A 21,227-nucleotide genomic window follows, 5' to 3' on the forward strand; every position below is an offset into this window, starting at 1 on the left:
GTAACTCATTACGCTACAATGTACTTAATAAATGTAGCAATGAGTTTGTATTAGCTCTTTGCTATAGTTCAGGTAGAGTTCTTGGAGTTATTTTTTTTGGTCCTCAGCTTCAGAAAACACCTACCTTTTTGGCTCACAACTTTGGGTTGGAGGGATGCAAGTTCAGGAGACTGCCAAATGTGCCAGATAATCTAGCTACAGCTCTGAGCAGGTTGAGATTCATCCATTAGTTCAACTTTCCAGATTGGGTTTTGACCCTGTAGACTTAAGCTTTAAGTCTTTGCTCTACTGTTCCTTGGCTGCCATATCTTTTCTGATGTCATCCATAGCTGCTCTGTTTAAACAAGGATGATTAGAGTTTTTCCACCTGTGCCACTAAGACAATGGCACTGAGTATAAACATTGCATTGTGGGCACATTTCCATGACAGGCGAGTTAGTATGTTATAAAGCAACAGAAACCTAAATGGCTGTGGTAGTTCCCCACCTCCTTAATATGCAGTACAGTGAATGGGATAATGTGGAAAGAAGACTGTTTTCTAGTGACTCCCGGTTTGCATATAGATGCAGAGAGCATATCTGCAAACTTAAAATATGCAGTCTAGGACTGACAGCAGCTTTCATATCTTCCATTTGATGGAGGCACACAATAATCATAACTAGAGACATATAGACATTGGAGTGCACAGGTGATATAATACATTTCAAAGGACCGGGCCAACATAGGATTCAGAAAACAGGCTGCTAGTATTTAGCTGTTGATGAAGGGCTCACATAGTGGAAAAGCCAAAAAGTATCACACCACCTCTGTGTCCTAGTATTAGTTCACCAGCATATTTTTCTTTTTTATTTTGCATAAAATGACATGCAGCAACCCAAGTCCGTGCTTACATCATGCTACATATAAAAAGAACATGTTTAAGCAACTGTTATATTTTACTAGAGTTCAAAATTGCTCACTTGAGCATGTTTTAATGTTTCATCTCAGCATAAACTGTTAATATCTTACTGGAGTTCAGACTTGCCCACATGAATGTGTTTTAATGTTTTGTCTCCAGCATAAACTGAACTAGCCTAGCTGCCAGTTTTCCAATGCATTTGCATTTTGACATGCACTTCATCTTCTGCAGATATTAGTAGCAGAGGAGGAGGAACACAAAATGGCAAATGATTGTGTCTGGAGGAATGTGCAGTTAAGCACGTTGTAACTAAAAGCTCAACAATGTCCTGAGGGTCTTTTATAACTGCACCGTTGCAACTGTTCACACCAAAGAATTTTGTGTATGCTTTTGGTTACTTCATCCCAACTGCACCAACAGCACAAGGCACCAGTGCATTCCCAGACCGGTACTATTGCCATTAAATCCCATGACTGACCCATTGTCACAGTCTGACTGGTTGTTTAGTAAATGTTAAACATGCAGTAACAAAAAGGGATAGAACTTGGGGAAACTGGAATAAAATTAAAAATCTGACTTAGTTTTCAGATGAGGAATGACTGACTGCTTTATGTAAAATGTACATCATAACGGCATACAGGGCAGCTAGACTTGCTTAGTAAACACTACAAAATCACAAAACGGTCGACTCCTCCACAAAAACCAATAAATCCAAAGAAAGAGTCAAGAGGAGTTCAGAAGCAGTCCACCACTCAGTTTCTGCACAAAATGAGGACCTTGTTACCGCCTCTACCTCCTGAGACATATGGACTTCATCAGTCAACATAAACCCTGTTATAGGGTTTATGTATCTGATGAAGTCCATATGTCTCAAAACGGTAGATGGTTAACAAGGTCATTTTGTGCAGAAACTGAGTGGTGGACTGCTTCTGAACTCCTCTTGACTCTTTCTTTGGATTTATTAGTAAACACTACACTGATATGGCCACTCACTAGTATGCAACTGATGGACTTTTCAACAGAAGGCCAACTTAATAGTGTACTGGGAATATCCCCTTTACTCATGATCGTACAGCCTTAGAGTGGGGGTATAAGGGTGAAGTCCCCACATCTGGTGGTGCATGGGGGCTTTCCACCCTTCAAATTGGTTTTATTTTTTGAGTCTTTCTGTTTTGGAATGCTGTTTACAATTCCTGGGGTTTTGGTCATTTGTGATGACTCTTTTGTGAGCTGATTGTCTTGTCAGGGAGCTGGCAAACAGCTATCTGCACATGTAATATCTGCAAACAAATACGTACTCATGATCAGAGTAGCATAGAGATGTCCTAGAAGTATGAACAAAGATTATACACATCACATTTGTATAATAAATATTATGTTACAGGAAAGGGCAAGGCTCTGAATCTAAGCATGATGAGATTTCAGGCAGAAATGATGAAGTATGTCTTTTGGAATGGTTGAGGATGTCAGCCGACAAACTCCTTCTGGAGTCTGTGGGTGCAAAAGCGGTGACAGGATTTTAATGTTTACAGGATAAGTTGCGGGAAGTTTGATAGCTGAGTAAAGGTTACAGTAATGTACTGGCTAGGACAAAGCAGAACAGGCAGTATGGAAACTGTGTTTCTATGTCTAACAATTCCAGGACCTTTCCATAAATGTTTGACAACATGCTGCAGGACAGTTATCCCTCAGTGAACATTTGTTCTCAACAGAAAGGAAGCATCTTTTTAGGTTCTCAGACATGGTAAAAATTTGAAAAAAAAAAAAAATGGGCAAACACGAACTAGTTAAAGGAGTAAAACAGAAGCATGGTTGAACAGAACCAAAATGTTAACTTTTGCTGCTGCCATGGATAGAAATAAAAGCAAGTGCTCAGTGCTCTACTGTCATGCAGTATTACACTACATGTTGTAACATTGTATCATTCCATGTAACTGCAGCTAAACCCCACAGTCCATGAAATTTTGTCTTGTCTTATTTCTAACAAACAGGATTTTTTTGTCATAATGGTTAAATGAAAAGAGAATTTTTCATCCTGACTTTTATTAGGTTAATTTATCATCGTTTGATCTGGACAGCTAATCAGTGCTTCATTTAGCTGCCTACTTTTCCCCAGAACATTAAGCTGTACTACTAAACTTACCACTGCTTAGAATTTGTATTTCAAATAATGTGCATGTGATCCTTTTTTTCCCCATGTTTTAATAGCAGTACTCAACCACGTTAAATGTTCAGATCTGGGCTTAATTCAAATGGCTGAAATAATTAAAAAAAAATGCTTATTTAGTTACAATAGTTTATTATTTTTATACATACAAATAAGCCTTCATGCAGGGGTGTTTATGCATTCTGTCTTAAAAATCTCAGTGCATTATCTTTGAGATGCACAGACAGTAAAATTCTTATGTTAGGGCCCAAAATACAGATTTTATGCATTAAACTTCAATTTATAAAATTATAAACAGGACAGCAGTCCTTAATTGTAATAATAATGCCATAGCTGAAAATAAAATAAAAATATGTTTTTAATCTGCATCCAAAAAAAAAACAGAATTACCCATTTGCTTTTATATAGGATGCCATCATACCTTAGTTGTGTGAGGGACTAAGCTTTACCTCAGAGGCTCACCTCTGCACTAAAGTTTGTATCACTGTGTGGGACAGTGAACAGATAATAGATGCATGTTAAGTTGTCTATCTCGCCTTCATTCTTGCTGGATGGGTTCGGAGCCGACCTCGGCTCCGACTCGGCCACTCTAAAAGCTCGAGAGTTGGTTCCACTGGCTCGAGGCTCCCCTTATATCCCACAATGCTAGGCGAGAGTTACCTCAGATCTCGTTTGCCGCTACAGCGATCGAGGTGTTGGTTTTCTACCGGCTTCTTGGTAAGTGTATTTTCAGTAATTTAGGATACTTAAACCCCTATATTTTTAAGTTTAACTACTTTTTCCCTTAGTTTAGTGGTTTTCTACCCCTTTTTTCATAAAATCCCGTTTCTTTCCCACAAGAACTTAAAAGTTCTCCCTCGGCCCTTCAGGCCTTCCCCCATTCCCTAGTGGTGTGTGTGTGTTGCTCTTAATTAAAACTTAGTTAATTGTTTTATTTTTGAGTTTTAAAATAAGATAAGTGTAATCAGTGTGTCTGACTGGGTGTGTGTGGTTACACTTTCTTTTATAGGATGTCTAAAGACACAAAGGTCTCAGGCTTCAAGAAGTGTGATGCGTGCTGTCAGAAAATGTCTCTGACAGACGGTCACACTTCTTGTGTCTACTGCCTGGGGCCTTTGCACCTGCAGGACTCCTGTGCTGTATGCCACGGCTTCAGTCCCAGGGTCCTGCAGGAAAGAAAGAACAAGTTGATCCTAAGGGGTCTACTTAAGCCTGAGGATTCCCTTTCTGTCTCTGGGAAGCCCTCCAAGGCTTCTAGGTCCTCGGCTCCAGCTACTGAGCCGAGACCTAAGGCTTCTAAACCTGCGTCTGCATCGGCTCCGGCTGGAGCCGATGAGTCTGCAATTTCTGTGGTTCCCTCGGCTCCGGCTGGAGCCGAGGTATTAAATTCCTTGTCGGCTCCGACCAGACCTTCGGAGCCGACATCTAGGAAGAGATCTAGGTCACCATCCCTTGGCTCCGTTCATTCGGCTCCAGCATCTCCTCTGCTGTCTGAACGGAGCCATAAATCTCACTCCTCTAGGTCATCGAGGCTGTCGGATCATGACCTTCAGAGGGTAGTGAGTCGACTTCTTAAGTCCGAGGCACTGGCCCAAATGCTTCAGAGCCCGACTCATCAGTCGATGCCTGTCCCTGTCCATCAATATGTTCCTCCTCCGACTCCGTTGAGCTCGGAGCCAGGGCGTGTCGGAACCGAGACTGTGGTAGCGTCGGAGCCGATACAGATGTCTTCGGCTCCGATTTCTTCTTTCGAGGAATCTCGGCGCCGGACTTCCCTCGTCGGCTCCGAGGGGGTGAGTGGCATCGGACCCTTGTCCGACCCCGCTCTTCCTCTCGGAGCTTCGGCACTGGTGAGTTCGGCTCCGACATCGGCCTCGGAGCCATCACTGTCGGTGCCGAGGGAGGTTCTCAGCTTCTCGGAGCGGGGACCTCTGGCTCTGCCTGACAGGGGTGCGTTCGAGGTCATGCGGAGTGTGTTAGAGCCTGGCTCTACTCCACAGTCGGCTCCGTCCGCCCCTCCCTCTACGGTGCCTCAGGTCAAGTCGACTCACTCCCTCATCCCGGACCGCAGAGAGCCAGCTCCTCAGGAACCCCCTGTGGGGATCTCATCCTCTTCCGAGGCCTCTCCAGATTTGGCAGAGAAGCCCCCTCGGAAGAGGAAGTGTAAGAGGAAACACATTGACTCACCTGAGTCCATCACATCTGACACAGATTTAGAGGATTCCGAGGGTTCCCCCCGTTCCCCTTCTGAAGATGTCTCCTTTGCAGACATTCTGGAAATCCTCAAACAGAGGGGAAATTGGCCAGCCCTCAACCCTTCGGAGGATGAATCTGTGTACCTTGAGGCGTTTGGCTCTCGTCCTTCCACCTCCTGGGTGTCTCCCCCCTTTGACCCCCTCATGCAGGTGGTAGCTAAAAAGGCATGGACGGCTCCTGATTCAGTGGACCCCACTCCCAGGAGACCCTCCAAATTCATAACAGCACCAGCAGACAAACAGTTCTTGACAAAAGGGGTTTCTGTGGATGCTATGGTGGTTGCTGCTGCCACTAAGAAGGAACTAGCTGATCCTTCAGTACCTGTCCATCCACCTAACAAGGAATCTAGGTCCATGGACAGGTACGGGAAGCGGATGTTCTCGTCAGCGACATTTACTATGCGTTCGCTGAACTACCTGTGTCATTTTACTCGTCTTCAAAGGGACTTGATCAAAGAAGCGAGTGACATGTTGAAGGACCCTACAGCTGCGGGTTTTCAAGATAAGATGAACACTCAGCTGGCTACCCTGAACTCCATAACCAACTCCTCCATGCGCCTCCTTTCTTATGCGGCTGATGGAGCGAGCAGGGCCGCAGGGACAGGTGTGGCCTTACGTAGGCATGCCTGGATGCGGCTATGCAATTTTGCGGACCCCTTCAAGACGTCTTTCACTAATTCCCCGTTCGATGGATCATCTCTCTTTGGTCCTCAAGTGAAAGAAACCTTGACTAGGTGCGAGACTGATGGCAAGACTCTTTCTGCCGTCGGAGTCCGTTTTTCTACTCCTTCTAGGCCTTACCCCAAAGGCCAGAAAAGTGGGAAAATGTGGTTCCGTAAACAATCTCAAGGGACTTCGCCTGACGCACAGAGTCGGTTCCCGGCCAGAGGCAGAGGCGGGAATAACAATGGTAGACGCCGCCTCGAGGCAGGGGCTCCGCAGAACCAGGGCAATCGAGAAGTTTTCTCTGATAAGCCCTTTCAGCATCCCTGAGGTGTTGCCCGACTGCCCACCTTCGGAGGCAGTCGGGGGAAGATTGTCACTGTACCCAGAAGCCTGGCTATCCCTGGCTCAAGACAAGTGGGTACAGTCCGTCATTTCCGAAGGCTATTCTATTCCCTTTCTTCGCATTCCAAATCAATCAAAAAAATCCCTTCCAGATGTTCCACCTGCTCAAAGGGATCTAGCGGTTTTGGAAATTTCAAAGCTGCTTGCGAAAAGAGCAATTCAGCCAGTTCCAGCAGACCAGCAAGGATCCGGAATCTACTCAAGGTTCTTTTTAGTTCCAAAGAAAACAGGGGACTGGAGACCAATTTTGGATCTCAGTATCTTGAACAGATCAGTCAAGAAAACAAGATTTCGGATGGTCACGCTGCAGTCCATCCTTCCCCTATTGGGAAAAGGAAACTGGATGTGCTCTATAGACCTTCAGGATGCGTACTATCACATAAAAATGAACAGACGCTCCAGAAGATTCCTCCGCTTCAGGCTGGGAACCAGTCATTTTCAATTCAGGGCCCTGCCCTTTGGTCTCACCACTGCCCCCCGGGTGTTTACCAAATGCATGGCAGTGGTAGCTTCTCACCTGAGACGACAAGGATTCCAGGTGTTTCCATATTTGGACGACTGGCTCCTCACAGCTCCCACCAAGCATCTCCTTCTGAAGGCCAGGGATTACACTTTTCGCATTTGTCAAAACTTAGGCATTTCAATAAATTGCGAAAAGTCTGTTTTGTCGCCTTGTCGTACTATTACCTTCATAGGCGCAAATCTAGACACAGTAGACATGTCTGCGAGACTAACAGATCAGAGAATAACAGACATACACAAACTGGTCTCACTCCTTTTCAACAACAACAGAATCAAAGCCAGGTTAGTTCTGAAAGTGTTGGGAATTATGGCGGCCATACCTCTGCTTCCATTAGCCAGATTCCACATGCGAATCCTTCAATGGATGCTCTTTACACAATGGTCATACCAGCAACTTCCAATGTCCCACACCATTTTGATCACGCAGGCGTGCAGAAATCATCTCATGTGGTGGATGTCTTCCCCTCAGCTCTTGTTGGGAAGACCCTTTGCTCCTCCCGCTCCGGTTGCTACTCTGACAACGGACGCCTCCCTGATCGGGTGGGGGGGGCATTATCAGGGCAGGACGGTCCAGGGCACATGGCAACCAGACGAATGCCACTTGCATATAAATGTTCTGGAGATGAGAGCAGTGCTTTTAGCGTTGCAAGCCCTTCAAGACTCTCTTCCCTTAGGAACGATTGCAATCCAGACAGACAATATGTCTGTAGTGTGGTACATCAACAAACAAGGCGGAACCAGGTCCTACCCCCTGTGTCGAGAAGCACTCAGATTGTGGCAATGGGCGATTTCCTCTCAGCGGTTTCTGATAGCAACGCACATCCCCGGGAAGTCCAATCAAATCGCGGACAAGTTGAGCAGAGCTATTCTCATGCCTCACGAGTGGTCTCTGAAAGACTCTGTTGTGAGAGAAATTTTTCTCAAGTGGGGTCAGCCTTGCTGCGATCTTTTTGCTACTCCCCAAAACAGCAAGTGCAGAGATTATTTCACTCTATTCCCTTTACCAGGCCAACCCAGCAGAGACGCTCTAGTCCAAGTTTGGCCCCGGGGACTTCTGTATGCATTTCCTCCCTTCCCACTAATCTCTCAAGTGATACAGAAAGCTATCGCTCAGAAGGCCTCGTTGATCCTCATTGCTCCTTACTGGCCTCGACAGGTGTGGTTCCCCTTTCTACATCAATTTCTATTGGAGCGACCTTGGCATCTGGACCTAGTTCCAGATCTTTTGATCCACCAGTCGGGTCAGTTTCATCGCTCCCTCCCCTCTCTGAACCTCACTGCTTGGTTCCTCCAGTTCCAACCTTAGCCAGGCTTCCTCAATTATCTCACTCCGTTCGAGATATTTTGATAGCTTCCCATAAATCTTCCACTCGGAAGATTTATTTGAGTTAGTGGAGACGCTTCACATATTGGGCTCAAGGAAGGGACATAGATCCTTTCACTGCTTCCATCCAAATAGTCCTTGATTTTCTAGCTGAACTCTTCCATGCAGGTTCATCTCCTTCTACTCTTAAAGTTCAATTGGCAGCTATTTCTAACTTTCATGTGGGTATTTCTGAGTCTGCCTTAATGTCCCACAAGCTTTGCAAAGCCTTTTTGAAAGGAGTTTTTCTTCTCAGACCTCCTATAAGAAATCCTCCTTCTCCTTGGGACCTAAATTTAGTTCTTACTTCTTTGATTCTTCCCCCTTTCGAACCTGCAGCTTCCTGTTCTTTAAAATTGCTATCATGGAAAACTCTTTTTCTGGTAGCCATTACTTCAGCTAGAAGAGTTTCGGAACTTCATGCACTCAGCTGTCGACCTCCTTATCTGTTGTTCCATAAGGACAGGGTATCCTTACGAACCAACCCGTCCTTTTTGCCTAAGGTAGCCTCGACGTCTAACCTGAATCAAACCATTGACCTCCCTGTGTTTTTTCCAGAATATTCCAATAGGTCTGAACAAAAATTACACTGGCTAGATGTTCATCGTCAGTTAAGGTACTATTTGGATAGAACAAAACAATTCAGAAAATCTGACCAACTGTTTGTCTCCTATGCAGAAGGCAGGAAGGGACTTTCAGTTTCAAAGGTATCATTATCTCGATGGCTAACATCTCTGATTTCCCTTGTTTATGAAATTAGACACCAAAAGCTGCCTAACAAACCTAAGGCCCATTCCACCAGAGCTTTGGCTATTTCCATAGCCTTCCAAGACAGACTGCCTATTGACACCATTTGTGCAGCGGCTACTTGGGCTACTCCTCACACTTTCATTTCTCATTATAAGTTGGATTTAGCTTCTAGGCATAGAGCTAACTTTGGTTCCACTGTTCTCAGGAGTCTGTTCCGTTAGGCCACCCGGGACAAGGTGCTAGGGACGCGGTCCCATCCAGCAAGAATGAAGGCGAGATAGACAACTTAACATATAGAAGTTATGTTCTTACCATAACGTTCCATGTTAGTTGTCTTCTTCTCGCCTTCTTCTTAGCCCCACCCTCCTTCCCCTGGCCTGGACAGACCTGGAGGAGTTGTGATTGTGACCTCTCTTTCTACCACCTCTTTACTTAGGCATATGCTGCTTTGCATATTTCCTGAATCAGGATGTAGGTCACCCTTCTTTCTCCCTGTTGTTAGAGGTGGACTCTGTTATAGTTATTCTGTTACTATTATAAGCTGGGGTTAGCTTACAAACGAGATCTGAGGTAACTCTCGCCTAGCATTGTGGGATATAAGGGGAGCCTCGAGCCGGTGGAACCAACTCTCGAGCTTTTAGAGTGGCCGAGTCGGAGCCGAGGTCGGCCCCGAACCCATCCAGCAAGAAGAAGGCGAGAAGAAGACAACTAACATGGAACGTTATGGTAAGAACATAACTTCTATTTTCTCATCACCTAGGACAGTAGACAGGTAGTCCATATAGTTTTGCACCAGCTTCTACATTGGTCAAATGTTTGGTGCAGCTTTGCATTTGCTGGCTTAGTGGCCAGGCCAGAAATTGGGTAAAGTTTCCTTTACCAGGTATAGTGACCAGGTACGGGAAACCAATTCATGTTGTCTGGCACTGTGGTCATGCACTGGATAAAGCTTCATATTAACTGATACAGTGGTCAAGCAATGGATGCTGGTGTGAACTGTACAATAGACTGGCTATGCATTGGCACTGGATAGCAGTTCTGCTTAAAGATGTTATTCTATTTATGCAGCTGTGATTGGGGTGTCTACTGTAGTAATGGAATAAAGATGAAGGTTTATAAGAAAGATCCTGTGCCAGAGAAGGCAGTGAAGAGGATGGAAATATAGCACAGTCAATTGCAAATGAAGGGCAGATTCATACACCAACCAAAATACTTAACATCTATAGGAAAAGCTTACTGCAACATTGATTGATTGCAGCTGATTTAGAAATAACGCTTCTGATATATACATTTCAGTGTTTCGTAAGTTGTATCTACATTACAGGCACCCAGTTTTCTTCATCTCATTTGACTCTGGCAGATACAACATTTTTCCCAGTTACTCTCTGGAAGTTTTGCCTATTACATTGGCTGTTTCCAGTGGTGGAACTTGATTAACTCTGTTGAGATCAGGGCAGTCAAAGATGTAATTTAACAGGAAAACAGCTGCTTGTAGCTTCAGTGGCAACAGATGGTCTGATTACTAATCCTTGGCACGAGAAAGCCTTTGTTCCATAGTTGGAGTTACAGTATTGGTAGAGTTGTAAGAGTCCTGGCCAAGTAGCAAGAAAAGACTCACCAGTTAGAGTCAGTAGGTCATGGTAGTGCCTACTGCTGATTAAGTGTGTGACAGAAATAGTAGTCTGTTCTGCAAGGGAAGATTGCTGACCAGAAGTCTTAAACATGTTCATTAACCCAGTGAAGAAGGCACATTAGTCTTCCTTGTAGCTGAAGTTTAAAGCAACATCACACCCATAAATCAAAACATTTTGTTCATATTGGATCTTGTTTTATCTATTTATATAGTGCTAACATTTTGTGATATTTACAAAATTATGCATTTTTTGCCATCATTGTGTGAGCCCTAATATGTGAATAATGTACTGCAGAAAACAGCACATACAGATGCTCTTGTTTGTTAAGCTTTTGTTACTCAGTGTGGCTTTTGAGATTGTACCGAATTACAAGCTGATATTCGGATTTTGCAGAATGAGCTTTTAGGCTGTAATTCTACAGCTGTTTGTAGATTGTTGCTTCTTTGTACATGGAGTAAACATTTATCAGAAAGCTGTTGGATTAAAGATATCACTTTGCATTTTCAGCTTAATGCTTTGTAATGGCCAGTTAGGCAGAGGCCTAAACTTTTAAATGTGAGAAAAGCATATATGTACTGTAAATTGTTGATGCATAGGCAAAGAGTCAGGTATTTAGAAATAATTTTAATTATGATTGCATGATTGTTTTAATGGGCATTGATCACACTGTTTATTGAATGTCTAGTGTATTTCACGAGTATGACAGAACTGTGGGAATAGATAGTGATCAAACAAACCCCAAGAACCAATATTCTGTCCATACTGAGTGGCAAATGATATATGACAGCAAACTTTTAGTAAAACTAAGTAAGGGGTGAAGTTGATATGTTCTCGTGCAATTCCTCAGTGCTGCAAATCTATGAAGCAGTGCATTTGCAGGAGGATGAATGGAAAGGAAGGCTGCAGTTCTGTTGTCTGTATAACTGGAAAAATAGTTGAATCTTGATAACATAAACTGCACTGTAGATTATTGCATTTCTTTCGGCTAAGCAAGAAGCTATAAAGCAGAAATTCTGATATTCCAGGTCATAATAACATAAGCTGCCATCAGTTTTTTAGACACAAGGCATGAGGATATTTGTAAAAAATGTGAGGAAAATGTAAAACTGAAATTAAAGTGTTGTTTATGTTTTGGAGTTTAACTACACATCATTGGAAAGCCTGTGAGCTTTTATAATGTATTGGATATTATTGAAGACTGGCAGCATACCAACTCTTGTACCTCGATTCATCAAACAGTAAGGAATGGTCACACATATTATAAAGAATATATAAACGTTAGGTTTATTGTCATGTGACCAACTTTCTTGCGTGTTATTTACCTATTTCTATCTGTCTTTCTGTATCTATAGTATATATGTAGAGAAAGAAAGAGATTGATAGATATAAATGCAGCTGTCTATATCTATATGGAGATATAGATATATACATGTGTATATATATCCATAAATCTATGTATTTTTATGGAAGCTTCTTCTTCTTTCGGCTGTTCCCATTAGGGGCCACCACAGTGGATCATCTATTTCCATTTCTTCCTTTCCTCTGCCGTCTGCATCTTGTGCTGTCAAACCAACCACCTGCATGTCCTCTCTCACCACATCCATAAACCTTATCTTAGGCCTTCCTCTTACCTGGCAGCTCCATCCTCAGCATCCTCTTCCCAATATAGCCAGCATCCTTCCTCAGCACATGTTCAAACCAATGCAATCTCACCTCTCTGGCTTTGTCTCCAAACCATCCAACTTGAGATGATACTGTAATATACTGATTCCTAATCCTGTCATCCTCGTCACACCAAATGCAAATCTTAGCATCTTTAACTCTGCCACCTCCAGCTCTCCACTCCTGCTTTTTTGTCAGTGTCTCCAACCTATATAACATAGCCGGTCTCACTACCCTCTTGTAGGCCTTCCTTTTCACTCTTACTGGTACTCGTCTGTCACAAATCACTCCTGACACTCCTCCACCCACTCCATCCTGCCTGTGCTCTTTTCTTCACCTCTCTTCCACACTCACCATTACTCTGAACTGTTGATCCCAATTATTTAAATTCATGAACCTTTGCCACCTCTACTCCTTGCATCCTCACCATTCTTCTATCCTCCCTCTCATTCACACACATATATTCCTAGTCCTGCTGTCCTTCATTCCTCTCCTCTCAACAGCATATCTCCACCTCCCCAGGATTTCCTCAACCTGTTCCCTACTCTCACTACAGATCACAATGTCATCGGCAAACATCATACTCCATGGGGACTCCTGTCTGATCTCGTCTGTCAACCTGTCCATCACCATTGCAAATAAGAAAGGGTTCAGAGCTGATCCTTGATGTAATCCCACCTCCAGCTTAAATGCATCCATCACTCCTACTACAGACCTCACCACTGTCACACTACCCTTGTACATATCCTGTACCACTCTTACATACTTGTCTGCCACTTCCAATTTCCTCATACAATACAACAGCTCCTCTCTAGGCACTGTGTTATATGCTTTCTCTAAGTCCACAAAGACACAATGCAACTCCTTCTGACCTTCTCTATACTCCATCAACACCCTCAGAGCAAACATCGCATCTGTAGTGCTGTTTCCCGGCATGAAACCATACTGCTGATCACTAATCATCACCTCCCTTCTTAACCTAGCTTCCACTACTCTTTCCTATAACTTAATGCTGTGACTGATGAAATGTTATGGAAGCTTACAGATAGAAACTGAAGGCAGTTTATAGAGAGAAATTAAATACAACACTGAAAAAGTAAGAGCCATAAGAACGTAACAGACACCTTCGCGAGTGTATCTCAAGTAGCATTTATATACATGAAGGTACATGTCAGTCAGGCTTTTGTCCTTTCTAGTAAAGTGCTTTCTTCATTCTGTATTTTTTAACTGTTTGTGTGTGTATGTGCTTACTCATAAGCTGTTATGGGTTACAGGTCAAACTGTACAGGACGTTAACACAGCCTGCTGGCTACCTCACCGGGGGAAGTGTATAACATCTTCATTATAAACACTGACAGTAAACACTTGTTCAATGTTCACAAGATACATTTTATAAGTTTCCATATACATTGGGTAGTTGGATAGTTGCAAAGAGTTTCAATTATCCTTTTACCAGACAATAAAATGTGTTGTCCATTTTTATGTTAGCTTCATTTTTCAGACTATATGTGCCATAGCTTCCAGAATTGCCTTTGAAATTCACTTCTTCCAGTCAGGAAATGTAATGGGATCCACGTATACTAATGAAAATGGGAATAAACATGGACTTTCAGGCCTTCAGTGTAAATATGCACACAACAGACCGTTCGAGATTGAATAAATTTTGAATGTGATATTTTATGTGGTTTTTGTTTGACCCTGCACATCTCACTTCCTCCTATGCATACCTTACTGTTGTGCTACAGAGGCAGTCTTTCTTGCACTTACAGTATTTTGAAGATTGCTGTAGTGGTATAGAACTGGTATTAACTGTATCGTGAAAGACCTTAGTTTTGCTTTGTTGCACTAACTGTACTTGCATTTTGCATGATTTTTACTTTTGGTCTGTGTGCCTTTTACTCAAATGTGTCACAGATGTACAGACTTTCAAATTTGTGTTATCTTCTTTGGATATCTTTTATACATTTTCTCATACTACATGTCCATTTTCAAAATGTGTAAATTATGTATATAAAATAGGTCAGATTTGTATTTTGTTCCACATATACTATGTATAAAAGCTATGTCAATTTCTACATTTTTTTGGGAAACATTAAAATGTTTCTTGAAAACTTTAGCAAGATAAAATGCAGCACTGTATCCTTTAGAGTCATACTGTTCTTAAAAAAAGTATGTTTTGTTGATCAGCTGACTTACAAAACCTACCATAATCCACTTTGGTGGGTGGCATATTTATTATTTTAGAAACAGTGATGCTTAACTTAGTTCTCTAGTTTGCAATTTAACGCTTTTTTTCTTGTGCAGAGTAATAATAACAAACGTCTGTCTTGCTGGTGTTGACATTTAGTTGTGGTTCCCGTCCCTGTTATATCTAAACTGTCAAAATGGTACAGAGATTGCCCTTTTCAGATTTGAATGATGCAATTTACTAATATTTTCTTAAAATATAGAAGAGTTCTTTGCTGTCACCTAAATTTATGGTGTTTGAGTCGAGGTTTCTTGCTATTCTTTATACCCATTTTCCAGAATATTCTTATGTGCACAATAGGGGAGGACCTCAGAGAACAGGGTTACCATTTTGAAAGGGCATGATGCAATGGAAACAGGGATATATAGTGATGATAAGACAGTAGAAAACCAGACTTGCCAAATTTTATAGTGTCTGGTGCAGGCATTACTGTGAAATTGCATATATGTAATTATTAATGTCCCAAAAATTGTCAGACATGTAACAGCAGTGTTGAATGATGGAAAATAAATACAGGATATTTTGATTTATAGTTGTATACTGCAACATGGTAGTCAGTAGCTTCAAAAATATAGACTACCAAAATACTGTGATTGCAAAAATGATAAAAACATGAATGTATGTGACTATGAAATTCTAGTAAATGTATTATGATGGAAAACTAATACAAAGAGAGTCGATTATTCAAAACATCAATTATCTGAACCAGCATTCCAAAGGTTTCTGGTAGGAAAAATCATAAAGTCTGAATATGTAGACAGTATACATATTCACTTGAACATGTTTTTTGAGCTTGTAGCCAGCTCCTGTGTGAAAAATATTCTTTACTGTCCACTGGAATCGTTCAGTGGTTGAAAAGTATATTCCTGCATGCAGGGAAAAAAAAAACAAGATTTTAGAAGTTTTTTATCCAGTTCAATTATATGTTTGATTATCCAAACTACCCTAGATCCCACTTAGTTTGGATAATCGGCTCTCTACTGTACTGAAAAAAAAGAATCCTTTTCTACTACAAGTCCCAGATAACTGGAAAACTCCTGGATTCTACAAGTGATATAAGCAAATACTGATCAAATTGTGACAGATATATTTAGGCCATCTACAGGGACATAACATATTCCATGAAGACTATACATTTTAACACATCGTAAAAACGAAAGTTAAACGGAAAAGTCACCAAATTGGAAAGAACCGTTCACACAAGACTTAAAGGTTTCTCTGCAGAAATTGTTTCAGATAAGTTCGCTAATGGATTTTCTTTAAGAAAAGTCCTTCTTAAAACTGTATTCAATTAGTTACATGGCCCTGAGACATGGCTGCACGTATACTTGTGCCTCTCATATGAAGTGTAACTGTCATCATTTAGAATGCTCTTAAAAGGCATACAGTTAGTTTTAAAATTAAAAGTTAAAACTGCACTGTGGTCTGACACAACCTCTGTACAATAGTTTTTAGGAATAACAATTTACTGAATCATGATTTCCTGGATAGGTTTTGCAAAAAAAAAAATCTTTAAAACACCACCTTTTTGATTAAACTAATTTTCTCCCTCTGACACTGTTGCAGCTTTAAACATTATTTTTTTTCTTTGAATTATATCAGTGTGTGAGACAAAATAATTGTGTAGGACAGCAGGCAGATGTCTGCAAATATCTGTAATATTCTGATTTGTTTTCTGTCCTTTTTTTTGTTTTGTCATTTCTCCTTATGGGGGCCATCCTGATGTAATGCCCTAAAAGGCCTATCATGAGAAATCCCTGGACACACACTTTGTTTCTAACAGATGCATTATGCACATTGCTTTAGCTGATCTCAAGGACTACACACAAGGCCAGGGATCCTGGCTGGATGTGTAAGCATCCAGCAAGGAAAACGCATGCTGCTTGGAATGGGATTCCTCAGAGGCCATATCATTGTCAGTAAATAGCTCTATCCCACATCTCCCCTACAACATCCATTTTGTAAACATAAAATATACTAGACATATTCAGTTCCGCATATGCCAATGTAATGCCCACTGACACCATACTCTACAAAGCAAAACGTCACACACCTCTTGTTAGCCATTGATCTGGCTTTGGGAATCTTGCATTCCTCTCCTGAGAAGGAGAGCTGACCACTGGATGTACAGTCCTTTCTACCATGCAGGTTTATTCTTAAATCTGAATCTCCATTACTGCACAGAAATGATGTACCTTTGTACCAATGGACAGGCTACATTTAAGGAGTCATCATTCAAGGGAAAGTACCTTTCACTGAATCACAGAAAATTAGTTCTCATTACCATGGCATCATCTCTGTAAATCCCAAATAAATGACCTGCACTTTAAATAAACAACTACAAAAACAATTAGATATGTTCATTCCAGATGAAGTAGACAGTTGCCTTGCATGTTATTCAGACTCATATAGTTTGTGTTGACTTGAAAACAGTTGAGTTCTCAAGTCCTGGTGCGAGTTATGTTTTAAAATGTTTGTGTACATGTTGTTTTATTTTGTTGCTATTGCACCTAAATCACATGACCTTAAATATACGACACAATTTTAACAGAATGTTATTTCTGCTAAAGTTGCACTTTAAAATATTTGTGTGGAGGGAAGGGACTAGCCAGCCAATGATATGAACATTGGCTCTAGATGATGGCCACTGCTGATGTGACACCCTGATCCCATATGAAAAATGGGAAAAGAGGGGTGATGGGATTTATGGATGGAATCAAGGAAAAGGGAGCATTTACACTCTCACAGGGCCTCCCAACATACTAGTAGAACTTTGCAGGTAAAGTGCAGCCTATCATAAGGTACTGAATGATACCAATGTTACAAACATGGGTTTGACAGTCTTAGAATGCAGGTGCTGAGTAAACAGTGAAGCAGACCCATAATGAATACTAAACCAAAACAAAGATGTTACCAGTTGTGTTAATGACATGGTTTCACCATATATGACACCACCAATTTATTTCTTTTATACTGATCTTGTATCATAAAGTCAGATGTATTTCCTTGTGAGTTTTTTTATATAACACAAACAAGTACTGCAATGTGAATCCTGATAGGTACTTTTCATGCTGTAAAAATAAAGTGTAAATAAATTTGCTTTTCTGACATGGTTTAAATGGCACAAATCATACTATATGTTTATTTTGATATCTTATGTTTGTCATAACTTATTTTGGCAATTTCTGCCATTTAAATAGGTGCTGTTGTACTTCTTTTCCTTTTTTGCATTAAAATTCTGCTCAAAAGAACAAACTATGTCTCAGTCTGCATTCTTAAAATACATGAACAAAAGGCACTCTTTCTTTATGGATTGTCAGTTTATATTCTTTATATAAGTGTTAACTTTCTTCATAAATATAGAGAGTCCGATGACTTTGAACTGGGAAAACTAAAGTTTCAAGGAAGAGTATACGACCAAGTCTTGTCTTTACAGAAAAAAATAACGCTCCCAAAATAAAAAATGTTTTGAAACATTGTACTAAAACACAAATGAGGCAATATCATATGAACTCCTGAAACCAAATGTAAAGTAATCCTGGGAACATTTTTGTGATTTTAAATGAAAGCAAGCAGTGTAACTGAGCCGCATCAAGGTACTCCCATTTGTTTGCATAACAGTGAACCCAGATATTTATTGATAACTTATTCACCAAACACCAGATCTATGTGATGATTGTTTGTGCCATGGCTTACAGTTATTCAGAATTTACTGAAAGATATTTCAGTTTCTTTATTATATTTCTGATTTTGAAGAAAGATTTAATTTAAATGTACAAAAAAACTAATCTGTTTTAATAGACATTATGCAAGAGAACATTATTAAAAAAAATCAAACAGCTATTATATTTCTGTAATGTTATAATAGACATCACATGTGAATACATTGTCCCCTTGCTAATTTTTTGAATTACTGTGCATTACTTACAGATTCCACGGTGGTGCAGCGGTAGTGTTGTTGCCTCACAGCAAGAGGTTCTCCCATTCGATTCTCAGCTGGAGTGCGGGGAGTGCCTTTTGTGTGGAGTCTGCATGTCCTCCCCGCGGTTGGGTGGACGTTTGAAAGACATACGTAAATGGGCGTGCCTACGTTGAAGGTTGAATGTCAAGCTGGCACCTTGGCGTTTGTGAAAATCTACTGCCAATCATTAGCAGACCGGAGTTCTGCTGTGGTGACCCCTAACCGGGAAAAGCCGAAAGACAACAGCAACAACAATTTACAGATTTATTTAATTAGAAAATGCTGTCAGGAAGCTGGAAGTATATGTTTTCAATTTTTAATTTATAGAATATATTAATTTATTTGTAAGAACTGTTAGCACCGTTTAAAGTACTGAGGTCCAGGGGTTAAGGGATCCCCAGTACCCTTGAGAAAAGATTTAACAATTGTAGCCCTGCCTGCACCAAATATCTAGACCTGACCCTCTTCTCATCTCCATCCAGATATTTATACTAAGGCAATATATGACATGTATCAGTACACAGCACTCAACAGTTTTTGTAAAACATTCCTTACTGATGTAATTACTTTAATGTTGATGGGATGCCCACAAATTACCACATAGGTGGTAATCCATTAGGTACGGAAGAAGTAATTAGGGACCTGGGGACCCAAGTTGATATCAATCGCTCATCTGACAACCATATGGCCAAAGTGGTTAGAAAAACATTTTATATAGCCCACCTAATCATGAAGGCATTCACATCAAGATCAGGGGAGGTCATCGTGCCTCTTTACTCATCCCTCATCAGGCCCATAATTGAGTACAATGCCCCTTTTGGGATGTACCTTACCAGACACCTGCAGCAACTGGAAAGACCCCAAAAGTACCTCACCAAGAGGATCAAAGGGCTCAAACAGATGCCATATGCTGCCCGGTTAAAGAAACTCCAGCTCTACTCAGTGGCATACCGCCTGCTCAGAGGCGATCTGTGCCTGACATATAAAGCCATGTCCAATCCGGAATTAATGGACATGCTGCACCTCAGAAAATCCAAATCCCATCGAGCTACGCATTCGAGAGACTTGAACCTCAGCACTGAAATAAATAGGACATGCTGGAGGGACAGATTCATAACCCAGAGGCTCCCTTCACTCTGGAATAAAATCCCAGTCCAGGTTAGGCAGAGTCCCTCACTGACTCTCTTCAAGAGGAATCTTGATGAGTGGATGGGGGATCGTAGGTTTACCCCAGGTATCACTTCTGTGTCACTGTTAGACAGAGGCACAGTATACTAACCTCGAAAAAGGGCATAGCAAAATTAATTTAAAAGGCGAAAGCCAAACACACTCTGGCTAGGCTTATAAATGCCCTAGGGCAGATAGCCTAGTATGAACCCATGAACTAGTCACTTTCCCCTTGTATTTTCCACTTTTGCTGGAATTGGTGCAATTAAACAGCATACAGGGTAGCTCTAACTTTTTCTACAAGAATATGGCTCTGCTGATTTTATTTTTGGGGATTATAAATAATAATGTTCTGAACAATGGCTAGTTGGGGGTACAGTAATGTGCTAAAACCACTTTGACTTAAGGGGTATAGCCAACAATAGCCATAAGTACTTTTGGCTTAAGCTGTTTTCAGTACTCTTAACAACTGTAGCTAGTATAGCTTTGTAGAGCTACTGTAGTCATCTTAGGAAGTTTATTTAAATTTGTATGATGAATAAAGCTTTCTGCGTGGAAGTTGCATGCTAGATATCTTCATTTGTTATGCAATCAGAAAAAAATAATACTACTGCAGCAATGTTGATATGAATTTAGTAAAGTAATGTGATCCTCTAGTGAGCATATTAATATAGTGAGGTGTCCTAGAGATCACTAATGCAAATAACACAATTGTGTGTACAACTAGCTCCGAGTTCTGAGAGCAGAATTAATCTAAAAACATAACTTATTGTTTGCAGAGGTGCGTCATGCTGCCCCCTAAATGTTGAGGATTTTGTGTTCACCCATCAGCCTATATAGTCAAACTCTGATGTCACACCAGTTCAGAGAAAAGGGATATCCCATTAGATGAATTCCATTTTTTGGACTTTTACATTTGATTATGATTGTAACAACATACTTCACTTCAACTAAGTGAGGAAGACCTGAGTCTGAGGTAGAATAGGGCTTACCTCCCCTGCAAACCCAAATTTTAGTAACTGGTGTTTTATTGTGTTACTTTTACTTTGACTTTGGTAATGAAAATGTCACTGTACTGACATGAACCCATAAATATTTCCTCAAAGACAATTTCCTTATTAGTTCTCCTATCAAAAATAATTCCCCAGCCTGGAATGTGAAATTCATGTTTACAAAATGGACATGAAGCTATAAATAACTCTATATTTTTATGAAGAAAGATTTCATTACGAGCAAATCCTTTTCACATCCAAAGTGGTTCTTGCAATATCTTTTAATCAGCCTGTGTACCATCCAATATCTTTTTTGAAAAATTCAATAAAGAAAGTACAGCTGTGTAGTTAAGTTACCAAAAACAGTAAGTGTTTAAATAGATCACTATTGTCATAATCCTTACACAATGAACATATCTGCCCAAGGATACAAGGATATTGTACTTTTAGCTGGTCTGCAAATCTCCAGGCATTTTTCTCCTTCACAAAATGTATAATTTTAGCATAAGCAAATGTGCCAGTACAAGAAGGATGTATGGA

This window comes from Protopterus annectens, chromosome 4.part0 (genome assembly GCF_019279795.1).
Source record: "Protopterus annectens isolate FY-2018-M chromosome 4.part0, PAN1.0, whole genome shotgun sequence".
Classification (NCBI taxonomy): Eukaryota; Metazoa; Chordata; order Ceratodontiformes; family Protopteridae; genus Protopterus; species Protopterus annectens.